The 16,591-nt window shown below is 39.6% G+C and overlaps 3 long non-coding RNA genes across 4 annotated transcripts; 1 reads left to right on the plus strand and 2 right to left on the minus strand.

Moving 5' to 3' along the window:
- LOC128194006 (uncharacterized) lies at positions 1 to 557 on the plus strand. The gene is made up of 2 exons (XR_008245240.1): positions 1 to 172; positions 448 to 557. It is a non-coding gene; the product is annotated as an uncharacterized LOC128194006 (long non-coding RNA).
- A 9,205-nt stretch (positions 558 to 9,762) lies between these two features.
- Positions 9,763 to 10,319, minus strand: LOC128194007 (uncharacterized). Its single transcript, XR_008245241.1, has 2 exons — positions 10,148 to 10,319; positions 9,763 to 9,872 (listed from the first exon to the last, which is right to left on the minus strand). It is a non-coding gene; the product is annotated as an uncharacterized LOC128194007 (long non-coding RNA).
- A 4,095-nt stretch (positions 10,320 to 14,414) lies between these two features.
- LOC128194008 (uncharacterized) lies at positions 14,415 to 16,363 on the minus strand. 2 transcript variants are annotated; one of them, XR_008245243.1, is made up of 3 exons: positions 15,938 to 16,363; positions 14,830 to 14,911; positions 14,415 to 14,739 (listed from the first exon to the last, which is right to left on the minus strand). It is a non-coding gene; the product is annotated as an uncharacterized LOC128194008 (long non-coding RNA). The 2 variants fall into 2 exon arrangements; XR_008245242.1 differs by lacking the exon at positions 15,938 to 16,363 and having other exon boundaries at positions 14,830 to 15,929.
- Positions 16,364 to 16,591: the final 228 nt, after the last annotated feature.

Genomic DNA, 16,591 nt, shown 5'->3' on the forward strand with positions numbered 1-16,591 from the left:
GCAAGCTTGAAAGATAAAAGGAGGTACTGGTTTCTGAAATGGAGAAGAAGCCTTGCTACCTTGCTGCCATTTTTGTGAGAGAAGGAGAAGTTCAAAGCTTGGTGGAATTGCTTGGAGCTGCAAGTTTTGGAAGAGTTAGACTCAAAGAATTCACAAAGGAAGTCTTCAAGAGGTAAGGGGAGTTAGATTTTTCGTTTTGGTTAGTTCATTTTGCTGTTTTTGGTAGAAATCTAAAAGCTTTAGAGTTAAAAATGGAGGTTTTCTGGTTTTCTGGAAAACCTGCGATTCTGCAGAATCTGCAGAATCGCGTTCGTCCAATTTGGTTTCAAATTGGACGTTCGTCCAAAACTAGGTAAATTGAACGTTCGTTCAAGTGATTTGAACGTTCGTTTTCTTTAGCCTGACGAACGTTCGCTCATGCGTTGCTCATGCGTTCATCCATTGTAGCTTGGTTTGGACGAGCGTTGACGAGCGGGGGATTTATAGTGGAAAGGTGTAATTGTGTACGTCTGTGAACGTTCGCCATTTTCCAGGTAAGGGAAGCTTATTTGATTTAATTCATGTGGTGTGCCTAGTATGAACGTTCGTTAATTTACTGCATGAAATTAATGCATGATGTATGATACGTATGAAATGTTTGAACAATCGTTATTTGCTGGATGAATATAATGCATGATGTTAATTTGCTTGAGATGCATGAACGTTCGTTAATTTGGTAAAATGAAATATATGAATTTACGTGATATAAGTCGTATGAAATGTGAAAGTTAATGATGATATGAACTGGAATGAGAATGGATTGTAAGAGAATTTCCCATAAATATGTACGTTCCTACTGCACGGTCATTGACCGTTCGGTTTTCCAGTAAGTAACAGTGAAATGTTGATTCTCTCATTTAAATAGTAATCTAGTGGAGAACGAGCGTCCTCGTGTCAAAATACTCTGATTGAGCGTTCGTCCTTTAGGGTGCTCGGTTTTTATGATGAGCGCTCGTCCTAATTGGTGTTCGGTCTTATACCGAACGTTCGCTTTAATTGGTGCTCACCTTGAGCGTTCGTCCAAAATGGCGCTCGGTTTTGAATTGAGCGTTCGTCCAAGTAGTGTTTGGTTTGAGCGTTCGTCCTAATGTGATCTGTTGAAGCTAAGCGTTCGTCCTAAAGGGTGTTCGGTTTATACTGAACGCTCGTCCCAATGGTCTCGGTTTATACTGAACGCTCGTCCCTCTTCTGCGCGTTGGCGTCCTCTGCGAGCTTGACGAGCGTCCTCTCTTGCCGACAAGCGTCTGGACGAGCGTCCCCTGCCAGCTGGGCGAGCTTTCTCCGTTGAGCGTCCACTTGCTGGACGAGCGTCCTCTGCGCGCTGGACGAGCGTCCTCTGCGCTCTGTTCGATGGCCGTTTCGTTCTCTGTTCAACGAGCGTCCGTTCGTTATGAATCAGTTTTGCGCTCGCATGTTACGAGCGTCCGCTCACTTGGCGAGCGTCCACGCATCCTTCTAAGTCGCGCCCGGCGCCCATTTTCTCGCGTGAAACTCTCGGCAGAACTGCGCCCACGAGCGTGGTCCAAGTCTTTGATGGTATCCAATCCTTATTTTTCATCAAAATAAATAACAAAAGCATCAAAAACATTTAAATAGTAAAAATTATACTTATATCAACAATTATATACTTTTCATGAGAATTAACACTAAAACTTACTCAAAAGCACAACAATTTAAGCAACAAAACAAGTAAAGTTTACACCTATCATCTACTAAGTCCTAAGTGGTTATCTACTAAGTACTAAGTGGTTATTTCAGAATGGTGTTTTGTACAACAATAAAAGTGGTTTAATTCAATCCCAATGACCATATTTCTTTGGTGCAGTAAGTGGTTATCTACTAAGTCATACGTGGTGATTTCATAAAGGTGATTTGTACAACAATAAAAGTGATTCAATTCAATAGTAATCTTATTTCTTCAAGTAATGCAGTCATAGTAATCTTATTATTCTTACCGTCAATGTAACCTCTTATATGTTTGACGTTTGTAGTTTCAAATTCATATTTTAAATACAAAAATGTTGATAAAAAATTTGTGTTTGGTTTCACTGAATACGAAACCAAATATACACATTTAATTTAATATTGTTGCAGGGAGCAATAATGACCATAATCCCTCTTTAATTTGTAGACAACACCTCAAAAACCCATGAAAAGATTGGGGAAATATATGCAACGATTTTAATAGAAAGAATGATGGTTCATAGTGTTTCTTTAATTTACAGATCAAATTCTCCCAATCTATTCAAAAAGAAGTACTTTCAAGTATAAAGTGTTTTAAAACATTGAATCAGAACGAAATTGTTCCAAGGACATAAAATTTTGGTTAATTGGGTTTAAAACAAAGGATGTATAACATTGAGTAGCCATTTGCCAGCTAAGAAGCCAAGACAATACAACAGAATTGATCGTGAAGTACACCAGCTATGATCACAGCACAATTCAGATAATGCAAAAACTAAATTACAGATTCCAATTTCATAGACTGCTAGAATTTCAAGAAGGATCAAGAACGACACTAGGTAAATCAACTCGTCCCATCTTTCCTAAACCTTGAAGTATCATATTGTATGTAGCTATATCAGTATGATAAAAAATTTCTCCCATTTCAGCCACAACAGCCCAAGCCTCAATGAAATAACCCTTTTTGACAAAAGAACTCATGATAGAATTATAACAATAACTCACTTGACTCACACCTGCATCATTGAAAATCTCAAACAATTTGCAAGCCAAGCTCAACTTTCCCTTTGCCAAAAATATAGACAACAAAGTATTCACCATATCAACATCAAAAAAGCTGGGAAGAATAGCCAGTAGAGCACATTTGGAATTCTGTTTCTTTTGACTCCTGCAGCTTCTTTTTGGAATTTTGTTTCTTGTGAATTCCAGCCAAGTGTTCCCAAGAAAATGGAACACACGAGAATCTAAGGGGAGATGCAGCACTAAGAAGTGGATCCTCAGGAAAATACAATGATTCAAAGGAGGAAGATGAGGATGAGGAATGAGTCCTGCGAGATGAAACAATTAAATGAAAATGCAAAATTGTTTTATATAGATGATACACAAGATTTGTTCTCTGATTAGAAAAGAAAAAAGTAATTATATATTAATTGAGGTTGGAGGAAAAATGTGGTTTGTGGGATGAGAAGGAAAAAGAAGAATGATACCTATAACCCCAATTGCCAATAAATGATGATGCACATCACAAAATCCAGAAAAATCAAGTGAGCACATACTAAAAAACAAAATTTTCCACCTTTCAATCTTTAGAAGGCAAGGTAAATATGCTATTCTGCAATATTCCAATATCAAGTAAACAAAGCCAATAAAAAATCCTTGCCAAAGCCAGATGGCAGAAGACACATAGAAACATGGCTACTACTTACCTCTTGAATCTCACATCCATGGAAGATAAGGTCCCTAATGGTCATAAATTTCGTTAGTTTTCGTAGCATCAGTGAAGGAAAAACTGATTTCACAAGCATTTGTTAAGGTAGTTATGTACAAATAAAATATAATAAAGTAGTTAAATTCAATATCAATTATCACATTTATTAGTGCAGTAAGTACTTATGTAGTCATGCCTAAGTGGTATTTTACTCAATTGCTTACGAACAACAAATGTTTGTGGTTTTTAAGATAGATTTTATCAAATTTATTGGTGCAGTATGTGGTTATTTACTAAGTCCTATGTGGTTATTTTTGAAAGATGTTCTCTACAACAATAAAAGTAGTTAAATTCAATAACAATAATCACATTTCTTTGGTGCAATAAATTGTTATATATTAGGTCTTATGTGGTTTTATACTCAATTGCTTATGAACAACAAATGTTGTGGTTTTTGAGGTTAGATTTCATCAAATATATTGGTGCAGTATATGATTGGTAGGAGGACACAGTCTATAAAAAAGTAGTCAAATCTTACACACCAAGTAAAATCATTAACAATAATTGTTATGCTTATAATCATATTAACAAAAACCCAGTACCAATATTCTCCAAAACTTTAATGATGACATTTGAAATTCTATATCCCATAAACTACACTAAAACCCAGAACAAAGGGCAACGTAGGCTTGCAATTCTAATGAGTACATCCACTACAAGCAACTAATCAGACTCATTATATAATAGAGACCAACAAAGTACTTTTTTTTTCATGGCCATGTGTCAACATTTTGCTTTTGTAACATAAAAAGACAATCGTGGAATATTTCAAGACATGAAAAATGAAAGAACCATATAACAGTGGAGCTTTCTCAGTCATTCTATCCGCATCCAAAACTTTATTCAAATTCACAATACATTACAACAACAATAAACTGAAGAACTCGATTAAATATGTGTGCAACTAATAATCAAAGTAAATATTAAGCACGATGAAACTGAGGCGAAAAAAAAAACTAACATTTTCCTCAAGAAGAGTGTTGGCCCCCGCACGCGGGTTTTATCATCGAAATTCTTCGATGGATACTTCGCCATCACCATGCCGACCTCGAAGACGATATCGTCGGAGGAGGAGCGGATTCCGGTGATCGACCACCACTTGAAGAATGCGCGAACCCTAATTCCGTCAAGTTCCGCAATTTACCCCTACACGATTTTCCAAGAGATGGTGTCGGAGTAGGTGGCAACGTAGTTGTCCGCCGGGAGCTTGATTTTGCACGCGCCACCGAGCTTGACGGTAAACTCCCCGCTGGTCCGGTTCACGGCATATCCCAGGACGGTGGTGGCGGGAAGAAGACTGGAGGGTAAGCCGTAGCTGACGAGTTACACGTGAGCATGCGAAAGCGTGATTTTTGCCGTTTTAGGGTTAGGTTTTTGGAACGAATTGGCCACGAGATTAAGAAGCAGAGCGAGTACGCACAAGATTTTGAGAGCGAAACCTTCACACCTATCAAAAACCTTCACAATCGCCGATTGAACAAGCTTTTTTAAAAGGAAATCGAAGGCGCCAATGAAAAACGATGGAAAACAATACGCCAGAGAAAGCAAACCTAAATGGCCTAAATGGGATGTTCGAACGAACCTCGAAAGAAAACTTACCCAAATTTTGGTCTTTCCCCTTTTACCCTTACTCAGTCTGCAAGTTTTTTTCGAAAACGCTGACGTGGAGCGTGTCAAATGAATGTAAGTGGCACGTAAGCGTGTCATTGTAAGGGTAAAAGGGGAAAGACCAAAATTTGGGTAAGTTTTCTTTCGAGGTTCGTTCGAACATCCCATTTAGGCCATTTAGGTTTGCTTTCTCTGGCGTATTGTTTTCCATCGTTTTTCATTGGCGCCTTCGATTTCCTTTTAAAAAAGCTTGTTCAATCGACGATTGTGAAGGTTTTTGATAGGTGTGAAGGTTTCGCTCTCAAAATCTTGTGCGTACTCGCTCTGCTTCTTAATCTCGTGGCCAATTCGTTCCAAAAACCTAACCCTAAAACGGCAAAAATCACGCTTTCGCATGCTCACGTGTAACTCGTCAGCTACGGCTTACCCTCCAGTCTTCTTCCCGCCACCACCGTCCTGGGATATGCCGTGAACCGGACCAGCGGGGAGTTTACCGTCAAGCTCGGTGGCGCGTGCAAAATCAAGCTCCCGGCGGACAACTACGTTGCCACCTACTCCGACACCATCTCTTGGAAAATCGTGTAGGGGTAAATTGCGGAACTTGACGGAATTAGGGTTCGCGCATTCTTCAAGTGGTGGTCGATCACCGGAATCCGCTCCTCCTCCGACGATATCGTCTTCGAGGTCGGCATGGTGATGGCGAAGTATCCATCGAAGAATTTCGATGATAAAACCCGCGTGCGGGGGCCAACACTCTTCTTGAGGAAAATGTTAGTTTTTTTTTTCGCCTCAGTTTCATCGTGCTTAATATTTACTTTGATTATTAGTTGCACACATATTTAATCGAGTTCTTCAGTTTATTGTTGTTGTAATGTATTGTGAATTTGAATAAAGTTTTGGATGCGGATAGAATGACTGAGAAAGCTCCACTGTTATATGGTTCTTTCATTTTTCATGTCTTGAAATATTCCACGATTGTCTTTTTATGTTACAAAAGCAAAATGTTGACACATGGCCATGAAAAAAAAAGTACTTTGTTGGTCTCTATTATATAATGAGTCTGATTAGTTGCTTGTAGTGGATGTACTCATTAGAATTGCAAGCCTACGTTGCCCTTTGTTCTGGGTTTTAGTGTAGTTTATGGGATATAGAATTTCAAATGTCATCATTAAAGTTTTGGAGAATATTGGTACTGGGTTTTTGTTAATATGATTATAAGCATAACAATTATTGTTAATGATTTTACTTGGTGTGTAAGATTTGACTACTTTTTTATAGACTGTGTCCTCCTACCAATCATATACTGCACCAATATATTTGATGAAATCTAACCTCAAAAACCACAACATTTGTTGTTCATAAGCAATTGAGTATAAAACCACATAAGACCTAATATATAACAATTTATTGCACCAAAGAAATGTGATTATTGTTATTGAATTTAACTACTTTTATTGTTGTAGAGAACATCTTTCAAAAATAACCACATAGGACTTAGTAAATAACCACATACTGCACCAATAAATTTGATAAAATCTATCTTAAAAACCACAAACATTTGTTGTTCGTAAGCAATTGAGTAAAATACCACTTAGGCATGACTACATAAGTACTTACTGCACTAATAAATGTGATAATTGATATTGAATTTAACTACTTTATTATATTTTATTTGTACATAACTACCTTAACAAATGCTTGTGAAATCAGTTTTTCCTTCACTGATGCTACGAAAACTAACGAAATTTATGACCATTAGGGACCTTATCTTCCATGGATGTGAGATTCAAGAGGTAAGTAGTAGCCATGTTTCTATGTGTCTTCTGCCATCTGGCTTTGGCAAGGATTTTTTATTGGCTTTGTTTACTTGATATTGGAATATTGCAGAATAGCATATTTACCTTGCCTTCTAAAGATTGAAAGGTGGAAAATTTTGTTTTTTAGTATGTGCTCACTTGATTTTTCTGGATTTTGTGATGTGCATCATCATTTATTGGCAATTGGGGTTATAGGTATCATTCTTCTTTTTCCTTCTCATCCCACAAACCACATTTTTCCTCCAACCTCAATTAATATATAATTACTTTTTTCTTTTCTAATCAGAGAACAAATCTTGTGTATCATCTATATAAAACAATTTTGCATTTTCATTTAATTGTTTCATCTCGCAGGACTCATTCCTCATCCTCATCTTCCTCCTTTGAATCATTGTATTTTCCTGAGGATCCACTTCTTAGTGCTGCATCTCCCCTTAGATTCTCGTGTGTTCCATTTTCTTGGGAACACTTGGCTGGAATTCACAAGAAACAAAATTCCAAAAAGAAGCTGCAGGAGTCAAAAGAAACAGAATTCCAAATGTGCTCTACTGGCTATTCTTCCCAGCTTTTTTGATGTTGATATGGTGAATACTTTGTTGTCTATATTTTTGGCAAAGGGAAAGTTGAGCTTGGCTTGCAAATTGTTTGAGATTTTCAATGATGCAGGTGTGAGTCAAGTGAGTTATTGTTATAATTCTATCATGAGTTCTTTTGTCAAAAAGGGTTATTTCATTGAGGCTTGGGCTGTTGTGGCTGAAATGGGAGAAATTTTTTATCATACTGATATAGCTACATACAATATGATACTTCAAGGTTTAGGAAAGATGGGACGAGTTGATTTACCTAGTGTCGTTCTTGATCCTTCTTGAAATTCTAGCAGTCTATGAAATTGGAATCTGTAATTTAGTTTTTGCATTATCTGAATTGTGCTGTGATCATAGCTGGTGTACTTCACGATCAATTCTGTTGTATTGTCTTGGCTTCTTAGCTGGCAAATGGCTACTCAATGTTATACATCCTTTGTTTTAAACCCAATTAACCAAAATTTTATGTCCTTGGAACAATTTCGTTCTGATTCAATGTTTTAAAACACTTTATACTTGAAAGTACTTCTTTTTGAATAGATTGGGAGAATTTGATCTGTAAATTAAAGAAACACTATGAACCATCATTCTTTCTATTAAAATCGTTGCATATATTTCCCCAATCTTTTCATGGGTTTTTGAGGTGTTGTCTACAAATTAAAGAGGGATTATGGTCATTATTGCTCCCTGCAACAATATTAAATTAAATGTGTATATTTGGTTTCGTATTCAGTGAAACCAAACACAAATTTTTTATCAACATTTTTGTATTTAAAATATGAATTTGAAACTACAAACGTCAAACATATAAGAGGTTACATTGACGGTAAGAATAATAAGATTACTATGACTGCATTACTTGAAGAAATAAGATTACTATTGAATTGAATCACTTTTATTGTTGTACAAATCACCTTTATGAAATCACCACGTATGACTTAGTAGATAACCACTTACTGCACCAAAGAAATATGGTCATTGGGATTGAATTAAACCACTTTTATTGTTGTACAAAACACCATTCTGAAATAACCACTTAGTACTTAGTAGATAACCACTTAGGACTTAGTAGATGATAGGTGTAAACTTTACTTGTTTTGTTGCTTAAATTGTTGTGCTTTTGAGTAAGTTTTAGTGTTAATTCTCATGAAAAGTATATAATTGTTGATATAAGTATAATTTTTACTATTTAAATGTTTTTGATGCTTTTGTTATTTATTTTGATGAAAAATAAGGATTGGATACCATCAAAGACTTGGACCACGCTCGTGGGCGCAGTTCTGCCGAGAGTTTCACGCGAGAAAATGGGCGCCGGGCGCGACTTAGAAGGATGCGTGGACGCTCGCCAAGTGAGCGGACGCTCGTAACATGCGAGCGCAAAACTGATTCATAACGAACGGACGCTCGTTGAACAGAGAACGAAACGGCCATCGAACAGAGCGCAGAGGACGCTCGTCCAGCGCGCAGAGGACGCTCGTCCAGCAAGTGGACGCTCAACGGAGAAAGCTCGCCCAGCTGGCAGGGGACGCTCGTCCAGACGCTTGTCGGCAAGAGAGGACGCTCGTCAAGCTCGCAGAGGACGCCAACGCGCAGAAGAGGGACGAGCGTTCAGTATAAACCGAGACCATTGGGACGAGCGTTCAGTATAAACCGAACACCCTTTAGGACGAACGCTTAGCTTCAACAGATCACATTAGGACGAACGCTCAAACCAAACACTACTTGGACGAACGCTCAATTCAAAACCGAGCGCCATTTTGGACGAACGCTCAAGGTGAGTACCAATTAAAGCGAACGTTCGGTATAAGACCGAACACCAATTAGGACGAGCGCTCATCATAAAAACCGAGCACCCTAAAGGACGAACGCTCAATCAGAGTATTTTGACACGAGGACGCTCGTTCTCCACTAGATTACTATTTAAATGAGAGAATCAACATTTCACTGTTACTTACTGGAAAACCGAACGGTCAATGACCGTGCAGTAGGAACGTACATATTTATGGGAAATTCTCTTACAATCCATTCTCATTCCAGTTCATATCATCATTAACTTTCACATTTCATACGACTTATATCACGTAAATTCATATATTTCATTTTACCAAATTAACGAACGTTCATGCATCTCAAGCAAATTAACATCATGCATTATATTCATCCAGCAAATAACGATCGTTCAAACATTTCATACGTATCATACATCATGCATTAATTTCATGCAGTAAATTAACGAACGTTCATACTAGGCACACCACATGAATTAAATCAAATAAGCTTCCCTTACCTGGAAAATGGCGAACGTTCACAGACGTACACAATTACACCTTTCCACTATAAATCCCCCGCTCGTCAACGCTCGTCCAAACCAAGCTACAATGGATGAACGCATGAGCAACGCATGAGCGAACGTTCGTCAGGCTAAAGAAAACGAACGTTCAAATCACTTGAACGAACGTTCAATTTACCTAGTTTTGGACGAACGTCCAATTTGAAACCAAATTGGACGAACGCGATTCTGCAGATTCTGCAGAATCGCAGGTTTTCCAGAAAACCAGAAAACCTCCATTTTTAACTCTAAAGCTTTTAGATTTCTACCAAAAACAGCAAAATGAACTAACCAAAACGAAAAATCTAACTCCCCTTACCTCTTGAAGACTTCCTTTGTGAATTCTTTGAGTCTAACTCTTCCAAAACTTGCAGCTCCAAGCAATTCCACCAAGCTTTGAACTTCTCCTTCTCTCACAAAAATGGCAGCAAGGTAGCAAGGCTTCTTCTCCATTTCAGAAACCAGTACCTCCTTTTATCTTTCAAGCTTGCATGGTGTCAAACACAAGAGAATCACGGACGTTTTCTTGCTCCCCACTTCAAAAAAAGGACAACTCTCGTGACTTCTAATTGCTTCCTCCCTGCCCCTTCAATAATGCAACTCAATAAATGAAAAGGTGGTGCCCACCACGTCCCCACCATTCCCAAAATTTACGGGCCTTACACCTGGACAATGAGAACATTAGCAGAATGGAAGCCCTACATCTATACGGCATTGTCTAGGATTGCTAAGAAATTATCAAATTTTGACATGTATAAGATGTTCAAATATGTACCTAATGTTATTTGACAATTTTGACATGTATAAGATGTTGAAATATGTACCTAATGTTATTTGACAATGTACACTATGTGTTTGTAATAAGAATAGTGGTTGGATTTGGAAATGAATTGTTTTTACTTTGCGTTTGTGTTTGTTATAATGACAAAATTAGCGATTGAAAAATAAACGCAGCATTATAATTAAAATTTGAACAGTACGAGACCATTTTCACTAAAATTAATGGTAATTAATGCGAAGGATTTGATAAATTTCTGAGTGGGGAGATGGGTGTAGGTGATTGATGTGAATGTAAGAAGCGTGGAGTGACAGGTGATGAGTTGGAGGAGCAAGGTGTGCAAGGAATGAGTGAGACTGCTGAAAAATGGGGCTGGTAATCGTTTACAGCAACCCTGTAAACAATTACCCGAGAGAAATTGCCAATTTGTACAGAAAGTCCAACACAGGTACTCAGTCAGGTGAACACAGGTCACCATTGGACAAAAATCTGACTTTTCGGCACTTCTGGACCTGTCTGAGGCTTGTGCAGGTGTTCCAGTGGTGGGAGAGGGTGGATGGTGATGTGATGTGAGGCCAAGGAGGGTGGGGTGACCCCTCATGAGTTGGGGGAGCAAGCTGTGCAAGGAATGAGTGAGACTGCTGAAAAATGGGGCTGGTAATCGTTTACAGCAACCCTGTAAACGATTACCCGAGAGAAATTGTCAATTTGTACAGAAAGTCCAACACAGGTACTCAGTCAGGTGAACACAGGTCACCATTGGACAGAAAACTGACTTTTATGCTAATCTGGACCTGTCTGAGGCTTGTGCAGGTGTTCCAGTGGTGGGAGAGGGTGGATGGTGATGTGATGTGAGGCCAAGGAGGGTGGGGTGACCCCTCATGAGTTGGGGGAGCAAGCTGTGCAAGGAATGAGTGAGACTGCTGAAAAATGGGGCTGGTAAGCGTTTACAGCAACCCTGTAAACGATTACCCGAGAGAAATTGCCAATTTGTACAGAAAGTCCAACACAGGTACTCAGTCAGGTGAACACAGGTCACCATGGGACAAAAAACTGACTTTTCGGCTAAACTGCACCTGTGTGAGGCTTGTGCAGGTGTTCCAGTGGTGGGAGAGGGTGGATGGTGATGTGATGTGAGGCCAAGGAGGGTGTGGAGACCCCTCATGACTTGGAGGAGTAAGGTGTGCAAGAAATGAGTGAGACTGCTGAAAAATGGTGCTGGTAATCGTTTACAGGAACCCTGTAAACGATTACCCGAGAGAAATTTCCAATTTGTACAGAAAGTCCAACACAGGTACTCAGTCAGGTGAACACAGGTCACCATGGGACAAAAAACTGACTTTTAGGCACTTCTGGACCTGTCTGAGGCTTGTGCAGGTGTTATAGTGGTGGGAGAGGGTGGATGGTGATGTGATGTGAGGCCAAGGAGGGTGGGGTGACCCCTCATGAGTTGGGGGAGCAAGCTGTGCAAGGAATGAGTGAGACTGCTGAAAAATGGGGCTGGTAATCGTTTACAGGAACCCTGTAAACGATTACCCGAGAGAAATTGCCAATTTGTACAGAAAATCCAACACAGGTACTCAGTCAGGTGAACACAGGTCACCATTGGACAAAAAACTGACTTTTCGGCTAATCTGCACCTGTGTGAGGCTTGTGCAGGTGTTCCAGTGGTGGGAGAGGGTGGATGGTGATGTGATGTGAGGCCAAGGAGGGTGTGGAGACCCCTCATGACTTGGAGGAGTAAGGTGTGCAAGAAATGAGTGAGACTGTTGAAAAATGGGGCTGGTAATCGTTTATAGGAACCCTGTAAACGATTACCCGAGAGAAATTGCCAATTTGTACAGAAAGTCCAACACAGGTACTCAGTCAGGGTAACACAGGTCACCATTGGACAAAAAACTGACTTTTCGGCTAATCTGGACCTGTGTGAGGCTTGTGCAGGTGTTCTAGTGGTGGGAGAGGGTGGATGGTGATGTGATGTGAGGCCAAGGAGGGTGGGGTGACCCCTCATGAGTTGGGGGAGCAAGCTGTGCAAGGAATGAGTGAGACTGCTGAAAAATGGGGCTGGTAATCGTTTACAGGAACCCTGTAAACGATTACCCGAGAGAAATTGCCAATTTGTACAGAAAATCCAACACAGGTACTCAGTCAGGTGAACACAGGTCACCATTGGACAAAAAACTGACTTTTCGGCTAATCTGCACCTGTGTGAGGCTTGTGCAGGTGTTCCAGTGGTGGGAGAGGGTGGATGGTGATGTGATGTGAGGCCAAGGAGGGTGTGGAGACCCCTCATGACTTGGAGGAGTAAGGTGTGCAAGAAATGAGTGAGACTGTTGAAAAATGGGGCTGGTAATCGTTTATAGGAACCCTGTAAACGATTACCCGAGAGAAATTGCCAATTTGTACAGAAAGTCCAACACAGGTACTCAGTCAGGGTAACACAGGTCACCATTGGACAAAAAACTGACTTTTCGGCTAATCTGGACCTGTGTGAGGCTTGTGCAGGTGTTCTAGTGGTGGGAGAGGGTGGATGGTGATGTGATGTGAGGCCAAGGAGGGTGGGGTGACCCCTCATGACTTGGGGGAGCAAGCTGTGCAAGAAATGAGTGAGACTGCTGAAAAATGGGGCTGGTAATCTTTTACAGGAACCCTGTAAACGATTACCCGAGATAAAATGGGAATTTGTACAGAAAGTCCAACACAGGTACTCAGTCAGGTGAACACAGGTCACCATTGGAAAAAAAACTGACTTTTACGCACCATTTTGTATGACATAATTAAATTCATTATAACACACCATTAATTGAGATTCAGTTACACAACATACACAACAAAATGATACATTGTACGTTTCAAATATTACAGTTATCCATGAAATAGTGTTAAAAGAGTGTTAAAAATGTGTTGTTGGAATATCGCGGTCGTTCAGTAATTAACCGAATAAAGTTGTCCATATATCCAGTTACTGCATCAAAGATGTCCATATATCGAGTTAACCAGTAATATTGTTGTACAAAATAAAATTCAGAAATAACCACAAAGGTCTAACAACATAACCATTTATTGTAACCAAATCAGCGCCTATGCATTTAGTGAACGAGCGCTCTCTACACGTGACCGAGCGTTCGTTCTGTACAGCTGACCGAGCGTCCAGCGTTTTCGCCCATTTATTGTAACCAAATCAGCGCCTATGCATTTAGTGAACGAGCGCTCTCTACACGTGACCCAGCGTTCGTTCTGGACAGCTGACCGAGCGTCCAGCGTTTTCGCACATCACCCTGTCGCCCAGGACGGTCGTCACATAGCGAGCGCACGAACATTTCATAGCAAGCTGACGCTCGTCGCCCCCTGCACGCACAAGAGGACGGTCGTCCACAGAAGATCAAGTCCACGCTCGATAAGCTAGTGGACGCTCGTCCATACGTCAGTCGCTGGCACATGGACGGTCGTTTATAGGTCGTGCAGACGCTGGACCAGATGGACGCTCGTCCAGACGCTCATCCAGAAGGACGGTCGTCCACATGTGGACGCTCGTCCAGACGCTCATCCAGAAGGACGCTCGTCCAGAAGATCGTACAGAAGTGGACGCTCGTCCATAAAATTGGACGCTCCTCCAGAAAATTGGACGGTCGTTTATAAAATAGGACGCTCGTGGTGGTGTACAAAACCAAATTGCATAAATAACCACTTGTATTGTTGTAGAAAACCAATTCAATAAATAACCGAATAAAGTTGTCCATAAAGTTAAACACTTTTAATTTTCACGAAATGAACTTCATATAAAACTTATAACATAACGAACATTACATAAGCACTTAATGCAACAACAAATTGATCAACATAAGTTAAGTAGTTCACAAATTTTTCTAAATAACACATCCATGTGACCACGCACAATATTCGACAACAAACAACAACGATAAATCTGAAATACAGGCAAGGAAATTATGAAAGTTTTAACATAGGCCATTTATATTGTTCTTCTTTCATCCAGTGCCTTGAGGTTTGTGAAGAGGTGGAATCAATTTCGATAGAATGTCATCAACGGAGCGTGTTGGAGGCTTGTTGGTATCAATTGGTATTGATAGACGTACTAGGTCATCAGTTGGGCCCCCAATATCACTTCCAAAAACCTGCACAATCCGAGAGTATCATTTAAAGTCCTAGAAAAGTTTACAACATATATAATAGTACAATAGAAAATTGTTCACCAAAATCTTTACCTTGACAATATTCCTCAGAGTTATGTCATAGGGTAATACATGCAAAACAATTAATTTCGTAAGAGCTGATTCCACAAGGACACTAGAAACAGAAAAAATGGAGAAAGAAACTTTTGGTGTTAATCAAGCACTTAGCTCTATGAAAGAATAATCTATATTTAAATTCATAAATTAGATGAAACTATTCTCTACATAAAATCCAAGGAGTTATAAATAACAGTGGCCAAACACCATATACAAACCACAAACAACATAATCACGCAATATATCTAGGGGCAAACAGGGCACAATGCAAAATGCTAATACAACTGACCAAGAAAGGGCAACCTAGTAGTGATAGAAATAAAATATATGTGATGGATTCCAAAGCAAATTTATCACTGAGTAAAAAACAGTGGATGCAGGTAAATAACATATACAATACATAAATTAAAAATAAAATGGTGCCAGAAGCAAATGTATGAAAAATTCAGGACACCTTAAACTGATGTTCAACTCTCATGACAATATTTCCCTTTTTCTAACTCAAAAAAAATATCATCAAACAGATAATAATGAAGGAACACAGAGGGAGCCAATGCAGCATGGACAGGGAGTTTTCGGACTATAACAAAAAGGGGAATCATTTCAATCAGTTCATGGGAAGTAGCTCCAGCATTGGCGCGAAGACAGTTAGAAACGTTTGCGTTGCATTTCGTGCTGCTGCTGAGCAGAATAACCGTGCTGGGTGGGTGCCATTTTGCAAACTATTCCAATCACTATTCCCTCTGATTTCGTGGAACTTTTTCACTCTCTAGCTCTCCATCGACACTACCCTTTTTCCATTTCTTGTAATCATCTCACACTTTATCCATTTATTGCAATATTCCCTTTTGCAAATAAGCAAACCAAGCCCAAAAACACTAAGGACAGTAAATAATCCTACAGGTTTGCCCAATCCAGAATTTTATCTCTCACGACATTTCCCCCTTTAGTCTAGGGTTTCCGATAAAATACCAAAAATAAAAACAAAGATAGACAAATTCTGAGAAAAGAACAAAGGAACAACAGTATCATACTTTATATTATTCAAACGGTACAAAGGGGAGAAATAAGAAAGGGGACAAACCTTCCGCGCTCCACATCGATCACGTCCGGTACGAACTTTGCCTTCGGCTACACCTTCGCTGGTACAAACTTTTCCTATCACGTCCAGCCTCCGGTGGCAGCAATGGAGTAGGGTTTGTGTTTTCTCCCTCGATCTCTCTGGTTCTCTCGTTCTCTCTCAATCCTAACCCTAGCTCGAAATTTCGAAATTTGAAATCCCACACACGATCCTAAGCCAGCAAGTTAACTCGAGCGTTTCGAAATTTGAAATCCCACACACAGATCCTAAGCCACACAGTGAAACGCAACGTTTCATTTAACTTTTTTACCTGCCAACTCAGCACCAGCCCATAATGTCAAATGACCAAGCTATCCTTCATGATGTTGACAGTTTTCGGGGCCCACAGCGTGTCAAATGAATGTAATTTGCTTTAACCGTGTCAAAGAATCATTTTTGTTAGTTTTTAGGTAGTTTAGGTGTAGTATAAGAAACTCACGGTCTGGGAGGAGGCTTCTGCCTCTTCCTTTCCTTTTCCAGTACCAAGTTGTTTCAATTCTATTTTCAAATAGTGTATGAATTTTATTTCTGAAGAAGCGTGTGGTTCATTTGATCATTTGATCTTCATTTTATTTGAAGTTTTGAATTTTAATTTAAATGTTGAATCTTTGATGAATT

This window comes from Vigna angularis, chromosome 9 (genome assembly GCF_016808095.1).
Source record: "Vigna angularis cultivar LongXiaoDou No.4 chromosome 9, ASM1680809v1, whole genome shotgun sequence".
Classification (NCBI taxonomy): domain Eukaryota; kingdom Viridiplantae; phylum Streptophyta; class Magnoliopsida; order Fabales; family Fabaceae; genus Vigna; species Vigna angularis.